A 12,777-nucleotide genomic window follows, 5' to 3' on the forward strand; every position below is an offset into this window, starting at 1 on the left:
TGGAGCTCCAGTGGAATTTTGATTTCACAAAGAGAATTCTCGGTCTAGCCGTTGATGTGCCGACGGAATAGGCATCAGCACCAACCTCTGATCAAGGTAAACAAAATCTGACTCAGTGTCCTTCATGTTTAAAAGTTTGTAGTGCTGCGAGGGAGAACGTGCACACGCAAGGGGCGCAGTTGAGCAGAGCTGCGGCTATCTGAATGGTCTGAACACAGAAGAGCAAGTGGCTTTGATAAAATGGCCCATTATTTGACATAATACCGGTATTACGATATTGTCTCAACTACATATCGTTTTCAAAAATATATCGGTCGTAGTCGTAATACCGATATATCGCCCAGCCCTAATAGCCATGTTCATTAACAGACCTGTCATATAATAGATGTGAATGGGGGCAAGTATGATGGGTGGGCATGCCAACAAGTAAAGGGATCTTTAGTTTGTGAAGGGTAGTGTTACATGTTTTTCATTTCTTAGCCCTTATTTGGCCCTTGTTTGATGTACCTGACTTGCACTGAGGCATGTGTTTATTTAAGATGCATGTGAGTGAAGTAGTGCTTCAGTGATGGTCTTTTCATGTTCTGTGTGTTTTGGAACTTATTGATCTTAGTCTCCATGTGTTCCCTCTGTTTGCAGTCGGTGTGTTGTGAGGACTGCTGCCCTGAGAACTCTGAGTGCATTCTGGAATATTCCAAATGTGTGCCACTTCCATACTGAAGAAGTTCCAAGCCCGCAAGAGAGTTCACTCACCAGGTAGACACACACACAAACACACGTAGAATTGCATATAGCATTATAATGTGTAAGCATGTATTTGTGTCTGTAACTGTGTTTAGTTTATCCCCTCTTTTCATGTGTCTGTCTGTTGTTATGACTGTGTAGTGGGCTCCATCAACTATCCAGGGCAATGTCAGTCCGTCTGGATGGCACTACCTGCTACTTGATGATGTCTGATAGCCATGGCTGCTGCCTTCAACGTGGTGTAAGTGTTTGTGTTTTGAATGCATTTTTTTTGTTCCATGAATAGGGCTATGGGTTATGTTATTGTGCATGCTCTAATTTGCTTGACATATGTGCTATGTAATGCATTAATACAGAAACTAATCAGGATTATTGCAGCTACTTAAAATAGTCTTGAATTTAGCAATTTAGCCACTTTACCATTGTGTTGGTGGTGAATATCTGCCAAACTGATCATAATCAATATTTCTGTAATTGTACAGCAATTACATTTTTTGTACAGGATACATAATTTTGTTTAATCTTATCTTTTACTCATATTTTACTGGCAGAGCCCTCACAAGTAAACTGATATCAAGACTTAACATAGACGGCGATGGTGGCAAGGGTGCCTTCAGAAGGTAATTATAATTTTTGTTGGTACACCTGATTGACTTACCTTACTTATTTTTTTGATGCTATGATTTTGACCTTTATCAACAGTAACAAAATGTATGGCAATTGCTGTTTTATTTTTTAGGTGCTATCCAGCAGTCCCAGCCTGGAGCCAGAAGCTGCTATTGCAAGTCAGATGGGGGAGGAAAGGTGGTGTAAGCAAGAAGGCAAGAGCTGCTGCATGCAATGTTGCAATTAGGTATGATATCACACAGACATACTGCTGCTTAGACGTGTTGGGTCACTTTAAAGCCCGTGTTGCAGGTTAACCACCACTGTTGATTAATGGGTACATAAAGCACTCTATATGTATATCATTTTTAAAAATGTCTCCAAATGGTGCCAGTTTTTGTTGTTTTTAGCATTAGCAGGGTTTTTTTACGCAATTCGGTGATGACGTCACGTTGGGGGCTACATGATCTGCGCTTCAGTCATTTCAATGCATTCCAATGGACATCGCGGTTACACTTTTAACATAAAGTTTGTATATTTACACTTCAAATTTCATCACAGCATTTATATCACAGCTAGATCGACCAATGGTAATAACGTTGCCTGATATCAATTAAGTATTTTTTTTCTGAATTTGGGGAGGTCTCGTTTTGGAGGGTATGTTTTACATTCATTCCTATGGGAAACGGTCGCGGTTACACGTTCAACATAAAGTTTGTATATTTACACTTCAAATTTTGTTACAGCATTTATATGACAACTACCCTATGGTCTAACAAAGATAACAATGTCTTCTTGTTTAATTAAGCAATTTTCTGAATTTGAGAGGTCTCGTTATGAGGCTACATAATGCGCCTATTCAGTTCAATGCATTATGCTTATATATCATTATGACCCTTTTTTTGTTACTGTCAGTGAACAGCACTGAGTGGAAGTCAACATTTTCTTTATATCTAGTGATGGTGATCATGTCGTTAGTTCAGATAAGTAGGCTACTGGGTAAACTTAGTCAGAAGATCAGATTTTAAAGCATCATGATGGCTAGCTAGTGCTATGGGCTAACTTTCCAGTCCCACCTGTGAGCCACCCCTGTTGTTGCAAACCGCTGCCGATTAGGCTGGTCGCGTCTTCAGCATGAATATTTTCGATAACTACTCCTCGTGATTGATTGTCATTGACATCGTCAGAGTATGGCTTACCAAAGAGGGAGATAATAAGGGCAAGTCGCAGTTTGGCAGGTGCTTGTGTGGGCTGTGCCATCCCGATGGAAACTGCGGTGGAGAGCTGCTGTAACTGGGGAAGCGAGTGCGTTTTGGCCCACTGATCTATAAAGAACACTGGATAGCGCAACTACGTCACAAACCTGAAGCCTCCGTGAAATCGGCGCGGCGGCCATATTGGGACCACTTGCGAGTCCGAACTACGCTGCTCCGTTCTGAAACCTCACCAAAATGATCTAGCTATAGGCTACTGTGTGCTGCACCCACGGAGAAAATCACTGTAGGCTTTTAATGTTGTCAATGTAGCCTGTCTGGAAGAAGTTTAGTGGGCGTGATAATAATATGAATAATGCTATAATCATGTATATAAAACAGACAGAGGTCTCCATTCAAAGAGACCAGTATCCTATTTATTTCTATAGGTTTTTTCACAATTTTTTTTATTTGTGCGATCGACCTAGCATGGAGGGGGGAGACAAACAATGTTAATAGGCCCATATCTATATTTCAGTATGCAATAGCTCTTACAAATACAAATAGTTTTGTCATATCATAGGCTAGCCTACATTGGGGTTTTGAACAATTATCAACTTCTTCCGGACGTAGTCCCGTCGCTTTTCTGCCTGCATTCTTTCCCCGGGTGATATAGCCTTATTTTGCAGTATGATTTCGTAATCAATTTTATTAAATTGAAAACATGATTGTCATTGATTGCAGTGTCCATCATAGCCTATGATTAGGCCTATTCAGATCAGAGAAGATGCGTGCAAGGCCAGCTCTCGCAAGCAGCACGTTGCTTGTTACAGATGGCTGATAACGATTTATTTAAAAAAATGTATCAAAAGTTTCCCATCCCCAGTGGGGAATAGGCTAGTAGCCTAGGCTACGTTAGCCCATCTGCAAGCAGTGTTGCCAGATGCCAGCAAGGTTTTCCAGCCCAAAACCTCGTCAAAAACCGCGAGAATGCACAAAAAACCGCCCAAATTTGCTTTTGCTTGTTTCTCATTTAAGCACATTGAAATCATTAACAAGCTTTAAAATTACCCATTTTTCGACTTAGCCTATCCAATTTCAGAAACAATATTCAATCAAATGAACGCAAAAGTAGGCTACACGGACCTCAGTCAGACTATTCTTCTATAAGCTTATGTTACGGAAAATAATGCAATAAACGTAGACTATCAATGAGTCTGTTTGTGTCAATAGACGCTTGGAACAAAAGCATTCAGTAGGCTAGCCTAACATAAAAACATTGAGTGGATATATGAACATACAAAATAGCCTAACGCACAACATTTCAATTATTTATAATAGCAACATGACATGCATATTCATGTATAACATTAGATGAAATCGCATTGATTATAGAACAGGGGTGTCGACTCTTTGCAGAGGCAGTGCGTTCATAACTGGTGGGCCAACTCTAGGCTACACAAAAAATATTTTCATAGGCCTACGCCAAATGTAGGCTAAAGGCTTGAGTTAAACTTGAGTCTGACACCTGTGATTTAGAACAATTAATTAATACATAGGCGCTATCTATTCCCTGAGACAGGCAGTTAGGCCTAGAGTTTTCATGAAAATCGCGCTGAACATAGGCTATTTAGGACAGTGTCAGTGCGCTCTTTGCAGAAGCAGTGCGTTCATGCATGGCAACTCTATACACGCAAAAAATATTTTCATACGCCAGATATAGGCTAAAGGCAAACTTGAGTTTGACACCTGTAATTTAGAACAATTAGTAGGCCTACCTGACAGGCAGTTAAACCTAGAGTTTTCATGAAAGTCGCGTTGAACAAACAGGGGTGTCAGTGCGCTCATGCAGAAGCAGAACGTTCATGCATGGCGGGCCATCTCTACACAAAAAACATAGGTCTATGGCCTAGGCCAGGGGTCGGGAACCTATGGCTCGCGAGCCACATATGGCTCTTTTGGGAACTGCATCTGGCTCTCGGACAAACCTGCCATTTGTTTACTCAATAAGTCATGAATAATTTTGCTACTGTATTAAATTAAAAATGGACCTACTGAAATCAAAATGTTAAAATAGTGTTCGAAATATAATATATGTTCACGCAGTTTAATCCATCCCATGTCTGTTCTCTACCGCTGAAGTTCAGGGTTACGTTGATGTACTGTACAAAAACGCGTTTTTTTATTGGACAATGCTGTGCCGAGATAACATTCCATCCGCTGATGCTTTACTTAAAAATTCAGCTACTGTAGCTAACGGTTGTATCCAAAACAAAGAAAATGGCGAAGAGAAAAAAAGATGAACGAGAACACTTTAATTGTTATTGTTGATGTGTGCGCTTGCTGTAGGCTAGATAAGAAAGCCAAAAAGGAAACGTCAGTGACCACAGCTTGCGAGCGCGAACACAAGCGGGCTGAAATGGAAAAGTTTCCATCCGAAGACCGATTCTGAAAACGCGAAATTAACTGCCCGTTATATATCGCACACTGCAACGAGTTAGTATTGCTGTGTTAACCCTGTTCAGTTCCACTTGCATATGAGAAATCTTTCTCACATATGAAAAATATAAAGACAAACCTGCGCTCACGTTTAAGGGCAATTCCGCGCAAAACTGTCATAACGCCAACTAAAACCAACACAATGCCATGGTTTTAGTTGGCGTTATGGATATATGACAGTTTTGCGTGGAGTTGTCCTTAAATGATGACAGCCTCAATTCTTGCATGAAACTTCACCTCACTGAATATGAGCCAGCCAGACTCCAAGGCCATCACCAAATCTAATCTCTGGTACAGTAGGCCTAATGTTCAATTTCGCCAATGACATGTCATGTCATGAAAATTGAGTGTTGTTAACTATGATGTTACTTTGCATACCAAAAGAACACTGGGAAATTAGGGGGTGGTGTTTAGCCTACATGGGAAGCCTAAGGCCTATACTTCTGTCATTCCACTTTACATTTCAAGTTACTTGCACATTACTTTTAAAACTAGTAGAAAATGTATTTAAAAATCCTCTGTTGAATGAAAGTAAATGTGCGTTAAATATCTAAACTTTTTCTTTTAACTGTCTTTATGTGGCTCTTCTGAGATAAAAAAAAAAAAAAATTGGTAAAAGTGGCTCTCCAGGCAAAAAAGGTTCCCGACCCCTGGCCTAGGCCCTTCGTGAAAATTGCTTTGAGCAATTGTTATTAGGCCTAAAAATAATTAAAAAGTTCTAGTAGGCTTTGTCAAACTTCCTCAACAACTGTCGGGCTGGACGGAACATGGGCTATGTCAAGCCATTCGCGCAAGACCTGTGCGTACATCCATCAACCCTGAAAGAAGGGGAAAGTCCATCCTGTCTAATCTTTCAGCAGTGTGCACCCTCATGAAGAGATTGACTGTAATGAGAAAATGATCTTTGCCCACTTTGGCATATTGATATTGTCAGTCAGCTAGCTAAATTTGAAAACCCCGCGAGCTGTGTGTTTGAAGGGCGGTCTGCGCTGTAGTAGGGGAGAACCAGACTGAAACACTTTTTAATTAAACGTAATTTACAAAGACATCGTAAAACACTGAAAGCTAATATTTTGTCACAAGCAACCTACATCTGTCCTCTGTCAAATACAGTTGCATTTTCAGGTCTGAACAAAACCATTCAGGAGTTATTTAAGGAGAAATCGAACGTGCGTTTTGTTTAATTCGTCCCTCCTGGCCGGGATAAATGAAACGACATGGGGGACGAAAGAACAGCTTAAACTTCCCACAACTTCAATATTTGACATCATGAATGGTACTTAATATGTGTTATTTTAGATAAATTACTGCTGGGCTTTACTGTCTGCTATGAATATCTAACAACTAATTGCCGTCATTGTGAAGCGCATATCTCGCGGTTATGGAAATACCATGCACTATGCCATTTATAGCTAGAATGCATGTTTCGATACATAAGGTGACGTCAGCTGAGAGTGTCTGTTGTGAGTTTAGGGGGCACGTCAGCCAGAGGGTGTGTGAGTGAGTGAGTGAGTGAGTGAGAGACTGCTGCCTGCTGACCAGAGAGGGTCGCTGGAAGGGTCTGAAGTGCCTATGTGTTTCGGCTACAAAAACCCGCCGAACTGATCCGAAACCAGCCCAATTTTTATACACCCGCCCAAACCCATTTTTGCCCGCAAAATAGATTGCAAAACCGCCCAATTGGGCGGGAAACCGCCCAATCTGGCAACCCTGTCTGCAAGTATCAAGTGAGATCAAGAGATGTTCTCGGTAGGCTAAACTAGGGGGAAATGTCTGTTAACAAATCTGGTAGCTAGAAAAAAAGAACATTAACGGAGGATAGAAAATACAAAAAAGGAGGCAGAGAACGGTTCATGGCTTAATGTTTGGGCAGCAGACGAGTTCGAGGATATCATAAAGTTTTAAGGTAGGAGAATGAGGACGTTAATAACCTGTGCCCGCTGTGGCATATGGTCGCTTGCAATTGTACTGTAGGACTGATCTATAGGCCTAATATTATTTGATAATTAATTAATTAATATTAATTGATATGAATTGTTGTTTCTCCTGGTAGGCTGTGCTGCGTGCGTAGAGTGAATAGAGAACGGCCTTGTCATCACATCACGCCTATAAAGAACTGACTCCACATTTCACTTTTGATTTGAGGTTTGTTTATAAAGAGTCAAGACATAATTTAACAACTCACTGTTGAGAAAGAACGTTTCAATGGCAGCTAGTATAGACCCACGGTTGTCAAACTGGGGTACGCGTAGCCTACCCCACATTAAAAACGTATTTTCTCCGCATTAACAAAATATTCGAGAGTGGAGACATGGAGGGTAAAACGGCGTTTCTCAAACTGTGGGTCGCGGAGACATGCCAGGTGGGGCGCGAACTGACGTGAGTTTTTTTTTATTTATTTTTTATCTGTAGCCTAGGCCCAGGTAGCACCTGATGCGCAATGGACGCACTGTGTTATTCATAGGGAAGCGCTCGTGTCAAGGCAGCTTAGTTAGTCCCGACCTGAATGAGATTTTGAACGAGGTTGTGAGAGTGGTGAATTTCATCAAGACCCGACCCTTAAAAGCGTGTCTATTCTCCGCACTTTGAGAGGAGATGGGAGCTGACCAAAAGGCTGTAGGCTACTGTTTCACATCGAGGCAAGGTGGCTTTCCCGAGGTAAAGTGCTGTCGCGTGTTTGAGCTCCGAGTCGCCTCTTCTTGGAGGAATTAGCGCATGTTTGAATCTGCAAGCACGTTCACTAATGAACATTTCTTGACGAAGCTGGCCTATCTTAGCGATATATTTGGAAAGCTCAATGAGTTAAATCTCCAGTTACAAGGCAAAGACAAGCACCTAGCCGATAAGATCACTGCATTCAACAAGACGAGTGTGTGTGAGATAGCCTAGGTGCAGATCTATTTAAAATCATTATATTCAGCACATTTGTAGACTATTGATGAGATTTGTATCATATGTTTATGATCCTATTCACTATTCTCGACAAAATTGATCAAAATAAATATTAATAAAACAATTTAAAAAAAACTTCATAATGTCTCAGGGGGTACATGCCTATTAAAAGTTTGGGAACCACTGGTATAGACACCTGCAGTTTTGATTAGTAGAGAACATATAGGCCTACTCTATTAGCCTACAAACGAATCGAGACAGCAGGAGAATATAAACTCTGCTACGTGCTCGACAATATATGTCTGTGCAAATGTTTGGGATGACTTGGTTAAGTTGGAAAGAAATGGGCAGATTCGAGCTATGGGATTATGACTTCACGTCAAGTTAAAACTAAAGATAGGCCTACCGACTGTAGCCTAAGCGCCAATATCGAAAGTGGGTGATTATAACGGTGTTTTCACTATTTAAAAATGTAGCCTATGGATAAGGTAATGTCGGGTAATATGCCACTCTGTCACACTGTAAGGGGAAAACACGAAGCCGTAACAGCATAGCCTATTAAGCACCAAATGTGAGGTTGTAATGTTCATTTGTAACGTTCTGCAACCTACATTTAGATCGAGGCATAGGCTACTGACGTCGAGCAATATGCTGTTTCACCTTTCGACCTTAAAACAGCCCTCCGGAGTGAAATTTCCTTTGAATAGGCTACGTTAATTGTATTGAGATATTTTACACATTTTAGTATAGATGAATAATTTAAGTAAATGCCCATGATTTTTTAAAGACTATATATTTAAAAATAATAGGTTTATATTTCCCCCCTAATATTTTCGAGTAATTAAGTTGCCTCACTTTTTTCATGCATTTCTACTGTAAGCCTATCATTTTCTACAGTGCAGTGGTCCCAATATGGCGGCGGTGTTCCGATTCCATTGGCTTCATTGTTGATGGGGCGGCAACAATGGGATAGTCTATCCAGTGTTCTTTATAGATCAGTGGTTTTGGCCGCTGGTCGAGCTCACCCCGCGACCAGCAGATGACATGATCTATCTAGCTATCTATCTACCTGTCTATATATCTATCTAGGCTATCTATATCTATTTATCTATAATCTGCGCTATTTACTGCTGAACACTCCCTTACTCGTCTCTTTACTCCTCTCTCCTTACTCTCAAGGGTCTTAAGGTGGGCTTTGGTCTGTAGCCTCCCCAAGGTGACGTAATGCAATGCATTGTGGGGGAAAGGAGAATCACTTCAAACCGCTGTGAAATAGTACCTGCTTTTTCGTATTATATTCTGTTTTGTGATACCCAACAACATCAAATACAATGGATAACAGTTTAAATGTTTATTACCAATAAGCAAATTGTGCAAATTCGTTGGAAAATGAACCCTGCAACACGGCCTTTAAAAAAGGTCCTCTTTATCAAAAGAAATGCACCGGACATTTGTAAGTGTACCCCAAACTTTATTATGGTTGTGTATACACATCTGCTTTACTTCTAACTATGGCACCTGACTTCGAGGCTGCTAGTGTAGGTTTGCTTTTATTTGTCACACAAGCTGAGTAGTTTGCATTACAGGTGCTCCAAGAGATGTTGGGTAACGTCACTTCTGTTGATGTTCAAACAAAACCGAGAGCTAGCTCGCCCCTCCCTCCCCTGGCTAGAACAGTTTGTTATGTTTCATGGTCCAGACTAGACCAGGCCGTTTTTGGAGCCTGGGCTGTCCACAGAGACCACATTTTTTTTACATGGTATTGAGGGGACAGGCAACTAGCGGATGATGAGGTGATGTTTGCTGTATGTGACAAAAAATGTTTTAGTTTAGAAACCACGTAACATTAGCTAGCTATGAACTTGCTAATTAGGGCACCGCCAGAGCCCTTATTAGACATTATCTGGCGCCGCTTACTTCACACAGTGTGACTGATGGACGTTATTAGGAAGTTCAGTGATCGGAATATCCCTGATTCAAATCCCAGAGAATGTCCACAGGCTTTTTCACCAGTTTTTGACAATAATGGTTTGTTGTTTCCTATTTAGATGCTGTCTTCAGCGAACCACCCTGACCCGAATAATGGACACCATGGGAAGATATTTGAATTATGCACTGGAGAGGGTGGGTTCGCTGAAATGTCCATTTCTCTTCACAGACACAAGAGAGGAGGGACCTACCAAGCCCCTAGGGCAGGGGTGGGCAACTAATTTCCCCAAGGGGCCACATGACAAACTGGGACTGTTGAGGAGGGCCGGACCCAAAATACCGAACTCAAGTCTGAACTCAATTCTGTTCAATTCTATTCTGTTCTTGTATAACATTAAGTAAATCATATGGTTTTGTTTACTAGTCGTAAGAACAGATGAAAATGTGAGGGAGACAAAGGAAAAACAGCAATATTTAGTCTATGTCCAGTATTTAATCCTCATTCTCGAAAATGATTTTTTGACATTGAAATTTTTTTCAGTTTTCAAAGACTGATATAAAAAAGTACTACAATATCTATATAATTAGGCTAGGTCATGAAAATGTGAAGGAGTCAGTACAACCGATAGGCCTGTGCCACCATTTCATCAACACTCAGCAATATTTCATCATTAAATGTGGAGCAGACAATAGTAGGCTGTCATTAGTTAATCAACATGCACAAAGAAAACTATTTTAAAAATGTAGGCTATGTTTTTGCTTTAACTTTATGCACATAACTGTGATTGGTCAACTCGCTCTGTGTGTTGAGCCGGCTGCATCATACTAGTTCGCTAACATAAGCTTTGCAAATAAACTCAGACATATTTTGGTTACAATTACGGGGTTATCCGATTGTAAACTGTCTATCTGCCAGTAACGTTTTGAAATGAACACTTCGTATCGCCAACGAGCAGCAGTAGGAGTTCGGAGAACAACCTCTGCGGTGGTGAGCGACGCAGACATAAGAGACACAAAACTTTGAAAGGTTTACGCCGACGTAAAGGCAACTGCATTGTGTCGACGCAGAAGCATAAATTCTATTCACCAGCACATCAGTGAGGGTGTTTACCTCGTATGCATCCACGCACAAATGTATGGGCATACAAATAGCAGTCGCTTTCAAAATAAAAACAACGATATTGATTTGCATGCATTATCTCTATGCTAGGCTCTTGACTATTGTTCTTTCACGGACCTTACGCGGGCCGGTCAGGGAAAGCCAACGGGCTGGATGTGGCCCGCGGGCCGTATGTTGCCCATGTATGCCCTAGGGAGTCCATTCACAGTGTGTGATTTAACCGCACTTCTCTTTGAAGAGCAAACAACACTGCTACTCTCTTTGCCACTCTTAGGCTTTACTATCTGATCTCTCCTTTTGAGAGAGCGAATAAGTTTCTGGATTACCTTGGTCTGGTTCTCACTATTCACACAAGCAGCTGAAAAATGGCCATCTTCCCCACATCTATAACAGAAATTAGATTCCTTATCATCACGGCCTCTCATGACATTCCTACTGTAAATGCTAGGTCAAATTCAAGACTCTTTTCCTCAGTGGTTCCTTGTTGGTGGAATGACTTGCCCAGTGCTCTCCATTCCAGTGATAGTTTTGGGTCTAAAGGCATATCTGTTCAACATGCACTTAGTTTATTAAGTATTTATGGGTTGTATTTATTTATTTTCATTAGGCTACTGTTAAATTAAACTTGTTGTTATTTGTATGTTGCTTTGGACAAAAGCGTCTGCTAAATTCCATAACCATAACCATAACCATATTGAAGTGGTTAGATGACCTACATAAAAATGCGCTTCAAGTGCTAACACTTTCAAATTCAATAGGATATGGTGTCGTGGTTGTACCACTAGTTAACAGCATGAATCTTCTTTGGAAATGCTTTCATACTGTGCTATCAAAGCTAAGATGAAACATAATACATCATAAATGACATGAAAGATGTAATAGTTTAAATGTCTATATCTGAGGATACAGTATATGTTATCAAGTTCAAACAAGTCAGCCCGGAAATGAATTGCACCTTAAATACATAAAAAACAATACATCAAAGCAGCAACCATATATTATCATATTGGCATCACAATATTAAAATTCATCACAGCAGTGAAATAACAAAAGACGACAAAAGTCTGTAAACAACAGTCAAAGTGAAATTAAACTGAGCTCCAGGCCATGTTGAGAAGAGCAAGTGCATGCTGTGGTTAGTGTATCCTGCAGCTCATAGCAAATTTATCTTTCAAAAATAAAGGTGAGGATGATGTAAATAGGCAAAACTAATATGCAGTGTAGTAAACTAAATTAGAAACATAATTACCTTGATCACTGAGGGAATGTGTTTGAAGGAATGCATGCCATGGACAACAACTAGGAACATTATAAAAACATGTTTTGCCATAAAATAATGGCTTCAAACTCATGATGATACACTGACGTCTGCAATGGAGAATGTCATTGTCAAAGCACGTCTGGAACACCTTTTATGTAACTCTGTTGTACCATACACGACCACAAAACCTTTTTTTTAAATAATAATAATCTGGGTACTGCTTTAGCACTAAATGTGTACTCAGTGTGTTGACAATTGATGTGTGTGTTGAATTGACAAGGAGGCAACAAGGCAAAGGGCCAAGCTGCTACAACACAATGTACAACTGCAGCTCAAGACGCCTCTGCCTCTGACTTATAATGACTAATATTAATCTTGTGAGAGAAAGGCGGCTAACACCCACAAACCAGTCTTTTCAATGTTGTCCGCAAACCCTGCTTCAGGTGTGTAGGCAACCTGATCAGCCCTCAATCAAATTGCAAACTCTGAAAGTCATGAAACCCTGTGATGCAAAATCAATCAGTTCACAAAAA

The 12,777-nt window shown here is 40.6% G+C and overlaps 1 long non-coding RNA gene across 1 annotated transcript; it reads left to right on the plus strand.

Annotated features, from left to right (window-relative positions):
- Positions 1 to 463: 463 nt before the first annotated feature.
- On the plus strand, positions 464 to 1,584 carry LOC143110142 (uncharacterized). The gene is made up of 4 exons (XR_012984076.1): positions 464 to 756; positions 886 to 985; positions 1,296 to 1,364; positions 1,484 to 1,584. It is a non-coding gene; the product is annotated as an uncharacterized LOC143110142 (long non-coding RNA).
- Positions 1,585 to 12,777: the final 11,193 nt, after the last annotated feature.

This window comes from Alosa pseudoharengus, unplaced genomic scaffold (genome assembly GCF_046254945.1).
Source record: "Alosa pseudoharengus isolate Yale_2024_CS ecotype anadromous, Long Island Sound unplaced genomic scaffold, YU_APseudo_1.1 YU_APseudo_1.1_scf_7, whole genome shotgun sequence".
NCBI lineage: Eukaryota > Metazoa > Chordata > Actinopteri > Clupeiformes > Clupeidae > Alosa > Alosa pseudoharengus.